The sequence below is a fragment of the Dreissena polymorpha genome, chromosome 1, assembly GCF_020536995.1.
Source record: "Dreissena polymorpha isolate Duluth1 chromosome 1, UMN_Dpol_1.0, whole genome shotgun sequence".
In the NCBI taxonomy this organism is placed as follows: Eukaryota; Metazoa; Mollusca; class Bivalvia; order Myida; family Dreissenidae; genus Dreissena; species Dreissena polymorpha.
The window spans coordinates 21,499,776-21,512,582 of NC_068355.1; positions in this window are offsets into that span (position 1 = coordinate 21,499,776).

The window sequence follows — 12,807 nt, forward strand, 5'->3', positions numbered from 1 at the left end:
TCGTTTAAAGAAAGTCTCCTCTTAGCAAAAATCGGGATTAGGTGGAAAGTGTCGTCCCTGATTAGCATGTGGGGATTTCACAGGCTAATCTGGGACGACACTTTACGCACATGCATTAACCCCTTTTCACAGAGCACGGCTCATATAAAAACTAGGAGAGATTTTCTAGCATTTGGATTAAAACTTAACCTACTCGTTTTAATTCTTAATGGATGACTTGATATTCATAATCTACACAAGTAAAATCTGAAACTTTCAGGTAAGAGACATACAAAAGCAAATTCAAATGATATTTTGATTCTGTGTACAATGTTTAAATCAAACTTTCAAGAGGATGTAACCAATGTTAATTCATTCGAAATGCGTTATTATTTACATACTGTCAATGATCAAACTTGAATTTGTGTATTCTTGACTCAATTTCCCTCCCCACAAAACAGTCTGTACGAGCCTTGTTATAGTCGTTAGTATAATATGAGCACTGTCTTTACTTTTAAGCCAAATATTTAATTATTCAAAAGCAACTGGCGATATAAAAACGACATCTGCCCAGTTCACCATAAACTGCAGCACGCGCTGCTTCTTACCCTTAGTAATCGTTAACAAAATTGTATGGTAAATTCTTTCTAGTTCTTTGCATTTGGTATACAACCAAATGTCACATGAATACTTAAGAAGTGTTAATAAAAATGAGCCGCGCTCTGTGAAAATGGGTGTAATACATTTGCGTAAACACGCCGGTAATGCGGATACTTTGAAAACGGACGGCTTCGATAACAGAGAACAACAAAAGCCACGCGTGAGAGCGGAGTTCTTCAGTTTTTTTCACATTTATTTTCTGTTTATTGGGTTTTCGGACACGGAACATTGTTGGGCCGACTAATGGTGTAGCACTACGTATTGCGAAGAAATAAATTTGCGAAGAAAAACGATTTATTATATGAAAAAAGACGATACAATTCCATCTAAAATCAGCATGAAGTGGATGATAAGTGCATATTTCAACTAAATAAAAATACTTAGAAATAAATCAAGAACGTGTTCACTATTCGAATTACAATATCAATATTTCTATTAATGTTACACCATCTTAAATTTGTAGTTCACTGAGGTATTTGAGGAATTTTCAAATTTTACAGAGTTGGATGATACATTTTCATCGACACTTCTTTAGCCGATTAACTCATTTACAATGGCACTTCTGTTACCGATATAAACCCGACACATTTAACAGATATAGTAACCAATTTTTAGCGAACCAGAAATGCAAAATTCGCTGTTGAATACTGTTATATAAAGCATGTAATAATAACATTTCTGGACTGACGTAAATTAAAAACGAATTTGCTTCATTTTTCCTATCCCTTTTGGAATATGATCATGATTTTGTTTTCCATAGCATATTCAATGTAGACAGGACATCTCAGGGATTATAATCTGACCATTATAGGGTGAAGTTTCAATTATTTTTCTTCTTGGCGTCGCACTGGAGTGCAGCGACTAGTATGTAATGCGTTTTGTTTTCGCTTATGGGAGGAGACGTTATTTTACGGATCAATTTATATATTTTTGTTTTAAGAATATCTTGCATAGTGGTGATTTTTTGTGTAAATTAGTGTAAATAAGTACTGCATTTGTGCCTATTACATTTATAACAACATTTATTGCCAATAATGCAAAGCTAATTGTTTTAAATAATAACTGATCACAGGGGAAAGAACATATATTATCAAAGGAGTAGAAGTCCTTGATTATGTAGTCGTATAGTTGGTCGACGTATTTTATGCTTCGTTCAAACCAATCTTTATAGAAAAACGTCTTATTGTTTGAAGTTATATCTTTATTGTTCCATAAATTGTTGTACTATTAGTTTGGGTTTCTAGGTTATGGATAACATTACTCCATGCTGATAGAACATTAGATAGAAATATGTTTTCTTTTGAAATTTCAAGTAAGATATTATTGCTGATGTTACATTCAAAAAGTAAGGAATCGCCATATTTTTTTAAAATCTTCTGGTAGAATAGTTTCCATTTACCCGTATTGGTACTATTTAAGTATTTTTTAATCCAGCTGCATTTGATTGCATTCACGAATGAGTCAATATTCGTTTATTTGATACCTCCATTTTCTACGGATTGAATCAACTGAGTTCGTTTAATTTTGTAAGGTTTATCGTCCCATACGAAATTAAATATTGTTGAATTTATATCGTTTATAATGTCATTTGGTGGATTTGGGAGAACTGTTAATACATAAATTAATTTAGGAAGTGCAAACGTTTTTAATACTGTGTTTTTCCGATTAGTGTAAGTTTACGGTGTTGCCATGATTTTAAGCAGTTTTTAAATTTTTGTAATTTAGGCAGTATGTTTTTTAGAATTGTATCATTTTCATTATTTGTAAATGTAATTCCTAACGTGGTGGCTTCATCGGATGTCCAGTTAAGTTTTATTTCTTTTTTATAATGGACATTACTTTGTTTTAATTTACCTACTCGTAGCACAGTACATTTACTTTTGTTAAGTTTAAGACCCGATGTCATTCCGAAAAGGGTTAGTGCCTCTATTAGGTTATGGAAAGAATCGTAATTGTCATTTAAAAAATAAGTTGCATCGTCAGCAAATAGGGACTGTTTAATTTCTACCTCAGATTCTATTGATATGCCATTTATATGTTTATTTGATTGGATATGATGTGATCGATACTCGATGCATATACTAAATAGCGATGATGAAAGTGGACACCCTTGTCGAACCCCTCGTTCAATGTTAAAGCTGTTTCAGAAGAAGCCATTGTTAGTAATTATACTATTAATGTCGGTATAGAACAGTTTTACCCATTTAATGAGACTATCACCAAAGTTCATATTTTCTAAGCAAGAGAACATAAACGAGTGATCAAGTGAATCGAATGCCTTTTCAAAGTCTGCAAAGAATATTAGACAAGAATTATTTGAATTGTTGAAATAGTTAGTGCATTCTTGTATAAAACGAACGTTTTCACCAATGTAACGTCCTTTTATGAAACCGGATTGAGTTCTTGAAATGACTAATGGTAATATTTTTTTAATTCTGTTTGCTATGCTTTTAGTTGCTATTTTATAATCATTGTTCAGTAAACTAATCGGGCGCCAGTTTGACAGGGATTCTAAAAAAAATTCCAGATTTTGGAATGAGTGATATTATACTTTGTTTTTGAAGTGTTGTTAGACTTCCTTTGTTAAATGAATAATTTAGTGAATTAGTTAAATGTGTTTTTATATCGTTCCAAAATATTTTATAAAACTCGGTAGCGATGCCATCAGATCTCGGACTTTTGTTATTTTGCATTTCTTTAAGAGCCAGTCCACATTCATATTCTGATAGTAATCCTTCACATACTTGTTTTTCCTCTTCATTTAAAGCATGATGTGTATTTTTAAACTGGGTGTTAGTTTCGACATTCTTTCGTTTATAGAGCGTTTCGAAGAATATGCGTTGTTCTTCTAGTATTTGATTTCTATTTGTTAGGTCTTTTCCATTGACAACTAGTTTGTGCACAGTTTTTTGTTCGCTTCTGCGTTTTTCAATGTTTGCAAAGTATTTTGTATTTTTTTCATTGTGTTCAACATGCCGTGCTTACACAAGTCTTGAAAAGAGCGTATTTTACTACAAAGCAAGACCTTATTTTACTATACAGCTGACGAAATCACTTGAATGCAGCTTTCATGTCCGGAACACAGGGATGTTTTAGAAAAATACTCTACGTACTATAACAGTATACACGGGATACAACTGTCGCATTTCCTGCGCAACACGATGGTATAGACAAAGGCCAAACAATCGCTTCCACAAACATTAATTACACAATAAAACGGTATACCAAAAGCCAAGATATTTATCTTTCAGAAAATAATAAACTTGGCAATACAATACGATCATTCGTTAAATTAAAACGAATCGTTTCATTCAAAAAAGCTCGAAATCCTCAATTGGACACAAGTGTGAACACCTGAAAACTGATAATTGATAATTCTCGTTGTAAATTCCCATATTCCTTTGAAATTAACCTCTTTTTAAGATACATATCCATTGGCTTGTTTCTTTGAATAGTTTAATATAACCACAATTACAATTAAATGTGATTTATTTCTCAAAATTCGTATAAAACCGCTTCAATGTCATAATAACAATAGTTAAGTTTCATTTTGGATAATACACTACATGTATTTCAAACATGTGATTTGAATGGTTAATTCTCCACTGCAGTAAACAGGTAGCCAATCGCGCTCCATGTTACATTTATTAACAAATTGCATACACAAGCTTGAAGATTGTAGATAATGTAAACAATGTATTATTTACGGTGTTTTTACACATATACAATTACATATCATCATTCAAGTTGTTTCCGTTTATTCATAAATTGTATTTGGATTATAAAACAAGATAAAATTTGCTCCAATTTTCACTATTATCAAATTATGGAACAAAATGTGTCAAAGTGGTTGTGCACACCTGTGCTCAAGTTCGAAAATTTCGACAAAATACTGACGAGACTTAGCTAATTGTAGTAATCTGTTTCATGTACAATTGTCTCATAGTATCGGCGTTTCTGATTGGTTGCTGAAAGTTGTTACTATACGCATGTGCTTGTTCTCCAAAAAGGAATTTAATGGAAAAGCTCTTGCTCATGTTGTTCTTAAAATATATTTTTATATTTTATTCAAAAATAAGCGGCATATAAAACATTTGATAAGGCTACAATCAATTCATAAACAAACTAACATAATTGTATGTTACGAATTTAAAAATGAAAGCATCACCCTGGAATAAACATGACATGCTTTCCAACAAACACGTGAAATCATGAGAATGATCGTCGTTATAGTCATGGATAACTATCATATATATTACAACTTCTTAAAATTGAAACAACATTTACTTTTCAGCACTTCTTGAGGGATTTCCGTTTAAAGCACGATACTACGGGGAGGACCGATACTATCAGAGTAAGGGATGCCCGAATGAAACCGGTGAGATTGAATTTTTGATTTCTTTAAATTTCGAATGTACTCGAATAACGCTGTTTTGTAGATTGACGGATTCTGAAAAAGTGTCAGTGAATTTTTCTTCAACTTTTCGAAGGAAATCAATGTTGACTTTAAAGAGTAATTTCTTAAATGAATATTAAGTCGTTCTATTGTCAGTCTATCAAAGAATCACTATCCACAGAGAATTGTCTGCTTACACTAAGTGCTTTAAAAATGGAAAAGATGACGATGAAGAAATGTACATTTTAAGTTAGCGCAACCGTAAGGGGCACCTTTTCAAATATAATCTAATGTATTGTTGTCTTAATTAGCATCATTTAATTATACTAGATGCAAATTTTAAGGTAGGCTTTCGGTTTTCTTTTAAACAAAATAGTGTTTGTTTCAAAACCACCGCCACGCTCGGCTTTTGTCCAGTTTATTTGCACCCTTGGGGTATATGAAAGTTCCATAATTCACGCAGATTTCCAAATATGGGCATGAAGTTGGTGTGTACAGATGCAGTAAAGGTGTTTAAAGTTTAAACAAGATGAAATAAGTAATCTTTTACAAATATTTATTTTTATAACTTGTTAATCTATAGAAGAGCGCCATGAAATGTAAGTTGTTTCAGCCAAGTAGAAATTGGGTTGGTTAAAAATATAAGTGTCATAAAATTCAAAATAGTATCATTTAAGTTATATTTTGAACTTAGTTTTTATAGATACAATATATACAGCAAAATACCAAATAATAGACAGATTTACTGTTTACTTTATGAAATAAAAAAAAATGCAACATGCATGATTCGTATTTTCAGCATTGAATCACACAATTAAAAATTTAAGAATGCGCATAAAATTTGCAATATATTTAACAATAAACGTAGCTTATATGCTATATTTAATCAAATTACGTTAAAAAAGAAATGAAACGCGCCGCAAATAGTATGGGTTGTCGCCAGGATTCGAACCTGCGCGGGAAGATCCCAAAAGATTTCTAGCATATCGCCTTAATAACTCGGCCACGAAAACTTCTCATTAGTATATGCTTAAATTAGATATCCATAAATAAACAGGTAAAAGGGATCTTCAATCTTTAAAGAAATCGCGGGAAAACATTACGGGTGCGCTACCTTAATAGGTAAATGTGTGCAGAATTTTCATGGAATTTTCTCGACTTGGAAGCAAACAAAACTTGAAGAAAACAAACATGGTTGTTACACAATTTTGGTGAGTAGAACAAGAACAAGTAGATGTTTGACATTTTTATGCCAGTTAGTAAAAGAGTGTAAAAAAGAGTTGTTTATAGACAAAACTTAACAATATTGGCGGGGATAAATGCTGAATCATGCTTGACGGGTAATTTAAAAATGGAAGCATTTTTGTGCTTTGCAGTGGTGAAACTAGAATTTTAATTTTAACAAAATCGTCTTAGTTCTACTTGAGTGTGTTACATTTGGAATGCTGATTAAATTTATATCGAGGCATGAAGCGATATTCAGTCTTGTTACTCTGCTTTTGCGTTGATATTTTGGGGGGACTATTTCGAGTGGCAGAAACGGCAACGATCACAAACGATTGTAACATTACTACGCAAGGTTAGATTCAGTAAATTTAATTAATCTGTTTTGCTATAGTTTTAGCAATTCAAGACCTTATTTGTATTGCATTGGGAACAAATTAATAAGAATAGGGTAGGATAAATAGAATACTATGTCGTCTCAGAAAGGCTTACACGGCTCGGCAAGCCTCGCCTTGTGAACCTTTCTTCAACTTGTCGGATACATTCAAGTACACAATCACACTTACATGGTATTCCCTATATGTTTTGTATAAACGAATAACAATTAAAACTTAATTCCTTAATTTGTGTTGGTATATTAAAATGATATTTTTTCGAAAAGTAATAAGTTTACAGTTAAATATACTTTGTAGTCTTATCAAGAGCAACGGGCTTATGGACATTTATTGCATATCCATTAAAAGGAGAAACAACCACACCTTGTAACACAAAGCGTGCGTTACACACGATATTATATTATGTTTGCGAATGTTGCATGGCGATTTGCGTTCGTATAAATACATTATTGTTTGAGCACTAATTGCGAATCTTTTCTCTCAGAAAACTGCTCTCATTCGCATAACACTATATCTAAGTATATGCACAGGCATTTAAACATGTTATGTTATCACGTAATTGAAACGTAATTGAAACTGTATACCGCAAGCAGTTATACACAGTACTACTGTATTATTTAGGAGAAAGGACAGGATTAACTTAGCAGAAAAACAGATGTACTCAATATGATCTTTAAACAAAACGCAAACGATGTGTACATCTAGAGCAAACATAAGATAAAGAGGCACCAAATGAAGACACCCTTTATTAATGGTAGAGCAGCTTTAGAAAAATACAGACGCGAAGAAACAGTAGAGAACGCATCCGGTGTCAAAACATTAAGGTATTGTTAAACATAATAAGATGTCAGAGTACCGGTATATCAATTACAAATCATTCAAACACTGATAAAAAAAAAGTACAACACATAACATATTAAATATATTATAACGCTGGCAATTTTTAAGACGATTTAAATACAGATTATGAAAATGCAGACCATATGAAAACAGAAACTAATTAAGGTGGAATGAAAATAGTTTGAAAATTTAGACAACAAATAAATAATCTGTAAAATGCAGATAAAAGACAAATAGTTGGAAAACGCAGATAAAAGACAAATAGTTGGAAAACGCATACGATATATAAACAGATTTAAAACGATACGATATTCACATATAAGGAAACGGCCATTATAAATTATATATGGTAAGAAAGCGCGTAGTGTATAGACATGGCTTTAAAATGCAGACGAATCGAAACCAAAAAAGCAGACAATAATATAATATAATATAATATAATGGGGGCGTCATGAGCAAATACCTTAATGATATCAAAGAAATACAGGATAACATTAATTGCACAAGTAAGTTGTTGTTTGTTTATTAATGATAACTTTAAAAATAGATAAAATAAGTAAATACATAAATTAAATTTGCTTTATGTTAAAAACAATTGCAAAAATACTTATGAATAATAGAAAGGTTCGATTTTGTATCCCCGTCATAGTTTACTGTCGATCTTTATTCGTTTGTGCGGCGACCCGGGACTCGGCAGAATCACCTGGGACGCCGTAGGGTCGTTCTTAGAACGGTGTCCCGACCCCAAGAACTTGAAAGGTTGCCACCCTACGGCGACTACTTTGGAGATATTCCAAGTAAAAGCAGAGTCTCTACGTTGTAATGGCGTTCTTGCTATATTACAGTAAATTCGCCCTGAGGACGCCATAAACGCAAAAGTCACAATAACGTGAAAGACAACACGCCAACAACTAAGTGCGGACGCAGTGACGTTGCCAATGGTCATTTTGCTCCCTTCCAATAGTTGTGCCAATCTACCGATACCAAACCGTGAGTGTAGCAATGTGCTTGACAAGAACTCGAGCCTCCTCAGCCGCGAGTGCATTTAACATTCACTTTTCCTTGTACCAGAATGGCTTTTTGTTAAACAATTGTGTATGTTCTATAAGCCATATTTTTCGTCATATTCGTTCGAGTAACCCCATACCGGCTGGCTTAGTGTTTGCTAGAGACAGGGCTTTTTATAGGTCTATTATTGTAAGTTTGACTGTTGACTACACTTAGCCTATTCCAGAGGATGGTATCCTGACTGCGCTTCCTTGCCCACGACCCACGACTATGACATAAACCCCGTTAATTGCGCAGCCTGACAGATGCAATAATACAGCAATGTGTTAAGACAAACATGAACCAGTATCAACGAAAATAAAATAAAGTTTGTAAATTACAAAAACAATTATATTTACAATTTTTCTTTTAACAACCATCGGAAACATAACAAACCTATTATCGCACCTAATTCGGCAATGTGTTATACATGTATCTGTAACAGGCCAATTACCGACGTAATGGCCATCTTATTAAGTATTATTATATATGTTTTCCCGCGTTGAAAGACAAGGGGAAAAAATAAGAAATTAAAACTAGCATTTGAAACGTGATTTTTACCGATGACGTAGGTTGCGCCTTATTTTAACAATACAAAAGCGACCCATATGAAATATGAACTATAGAGTTACTAGGCGTCGATACAACAATATCACACACCATTTAAATATAGAAACATATTCTTTTCAATTAAATACAAGTGTTATAGTGCGAAAGAATGTTCAAATAACTATACGAAATTCTTTCTTTTTGACATGTAAACATAACGTATATTTAAACATAGAGCTATGTGGATAATTATGTTTATTAATTAATGATAAATAACCGATTTTGACAATTTGGAGGAAACATACATGTACTTCGATGTTATCAAACTGCCTACATCTGCATACAAATTAAAGCGTTTTCATCTTTGATGTTTTTTGCTCTTCATTCAAATGTGTTCAATTGTCAGTAAGTATATACATAACTTAAATTTGCCTTATGTTAACATTTTGCTGCAACAATAGTCAATGAATAATAGAAATATAATAAATAAGGTTCGATTTTGTATCCCGGTCACTGTGTACTATTGATCTTTATTCGTTTCTGCGGCGACCCGTGACTCTGTAAGACAAGGGCTTAACGATGATCAAATTAACATGCTTTCATGAAGTCTCCACAACATAGAGCCTTGATATCAGCGATAAGCTTCAATGTTAAAGTACACACAAATGTATTCATGTGTATCTTTGAAACTTAGCGTATTGCTAGTAAAAGAATAAGTTAACTTAAAATGTAAAGTTCATGTCATCATCAACTTGTAACAGATATTATTATCATTGGCTATATTATTTTTTAACAGATCATTACCATTTCTTTATACGGATACAACATCAAACATAGTTTATTAATAAACATAATTTTGAAATGTATTTATAATGTGATAGACACGTAGCTTTAACGGTAAAAAAAAACGAAAATAGAAAAAGAAATCCTTTATATGCATTTATTTGAAGAGATTATGGTGAGTAAGAACGCAAGCCAAATGAATTTAAATAGAAGCTGTGGTTGAAATGAGGTGCTCAATGAAAACATTCTTTTTAAACAAATGTTGTAGTTTTTTACAGGAATGATTCCGTTAGCTAGCCAAACTATTCCTACATGCATGGATTGGTGAATGTAAGATTACTGGTACTAGTTTGTGTTTGTGTTGTTTTGTCGTCCTTCGCAATAAATCCCGCTAGTTCAATCTAAAATTCGACAGCGAATAAAACACAATTTTATAAAACGTGAATTCTGAGAAGCAACAAGTAATTCTAAAATGTGTCATACGAGCACGTATTCAATAAATTTTTCTGAAATAAAGCAAAAATATTAGCACGAACATGATACGATTGTAACTTAGTTCAGCAGAAGCTCCCTTCAATTTTAGTCCAAAGGGAAGGTCCTCTATGCAAACCTTTACTGTGGCGAAGCCATTAGAATCTCTTGATGTCACAAACTCCATATCCCCGAAGTGTTTTTCAAACTCTTTTATATACAAAACGGATCCCGAGTAGAGCATGTTGATTTCATCTCCAGTAAATTCTAGCATGTTACAGAAAAACGTTTTGGTTATTGGTACCGAATTCAGGTCGTAGTACACAAGACCGTTACTAATGCGGATCATGTTATAGTTACCATCCATCACATTAAGATTGTTTTTTGACGATTCTTCCCATATATACGACACACTGCTGACATTATATGGCATGAATTCTAATATACATTCTCTGGTTTTGTTATATAACAAAACTGTCCATTTTTGACGCAGAAATGTATTGACAATACCAAAATATGTGCTCGGATCAAATTGGGATGATTTAAGTTTCAGATAAACAGCAAAAAACTCTACTTTCGATTGATAAGCGTCTTTTATAAAATTCGTAAATACGGTAGATGGTGCGAAATGAAGGTTATTTTGAATGAGAATTTGAACGCCTTGAAAATATGATTTGACGTCACGGGAGGTCATTTCCGATGGAAATATAAAAGGTTCGTTTAATATCAGTTTAGCGAATAATCCAAATCCACTTGCCGACCATCTCAGTGCCGGGTAGTAACACACGCCAGATGAATTTCGAATTTGTCCAACTGGGCAATGCACAATCTTGCAGTCACTGTCGTCCTGAAATCAAACACAGTTATGGCGCTATGTAATTTAAGTGTTCGTGTGACTTAGATGAACCGCTTAACACGTGATATCACTATGCTATAATGCACAGTATTGAAGAGTTATTTTAATATGAATGACCTTAGTCGATACTCCGAAATGCTCATATTTTATCATACATACATGTATAGAAATATGAAATATTAAATCTCGAGAAACACCATCAGGAGAAAAATTTGTGTTCGCAAGTATTTTGTTTAAGGCAAATGATCAAATCAACTGGCATTAAATGACAATTAATACTAATAGCGCATACAAAATAAAAAAAAGGATCACAACTGGGGTAATTGACTCGATGAGTGTAGTTTACCAATACAAGATATCCTATTTATAGCAACTGCAAAATCAACACTTCTGTTGGTCGTCAAAGCTATGTTTAATTACTTAAAACATAACTTTCATAGCAGTGATTGAAGAAACGTTAATACATTCATATAGAATGTATAATAATAACATTAATAATACTAATAATACTATATATATATATATATAAACATAGTATTATAAACACTAATAATACTATATGTATATATGTATTATATATATATTCACACATATTACCAGTATATATATATGTGTGTGTGTGTTTATTTATTATTTTATTTATTTATTTATAAATAATATGTGTTAAAATGTCAAAATGACTCCAACGTACCATTGTATTGTTCTGTCTAAGCCTACAAGCAAGAGAAGGAGGACCGCCTCTGTTTCTTGTGATCGCTGTCCAGTCGATCAACATTGCGAAGCCGCCTTTTCCTATACCCCGAAAATCGTATTTGCTTGCATAAGTACACTGACTAGATCCAAATACTTGTTCAGTGCAAATGAAGCAAAATATGTTTTTATAGTATACAATTTTTCCAAATGCATTTTGATTCAAATATACAGAATAAAAAGGACCTTTACACAACGATTTCACTGTATAATGATCTAGTCCTAAATTGTTAAGTAAAAGTTGATAATTCGGGTCAGCGCCATTTGAAGCTTGGACCCCTGGGCATGACTCAATTTGTTCCCTGAAGCATTGTTTCTTTACAACTAAATAATGATCTTCATTGTTATAGATAAATTCGGCTCTACAACTTTTAGAAAAATATGACGCGAATGAAGCAGTATGAACCAACTCAATTCCAGATGGGCTACGGCTATCGCAAACAATCTTCACCTTCCATTCTTTGGCATCCGCGGCCCCATTGCATATGGCACAATCCTTATTAATGTATATTTTATGTCGACTTTGAGAATAAACAGGCATCATGGATCCCCAAGGAGAAACATTAAAGGAACTACAATTAGCTGTTCCGTTGCACGTGGAAACCATGTAGAACGTTACATGGGTGTCCACCTTTCCGAAGGTTTGATCGGACAACGGGTACATACATTCCTCGTCTTCATGAAATTCACGTATACGGGTGTCACGAAAACAGCAGTCGTCAAAGAACTCGCAATCCGCATCGCACGAACAGTCTGAAAAATATTGCTAAACATGCCGAATAACATGATTTTGACTGTGAATATTCTGATGCCAATACTGCTGATAGTAATTATTGTGTACCTGTTTGTGGTGATTT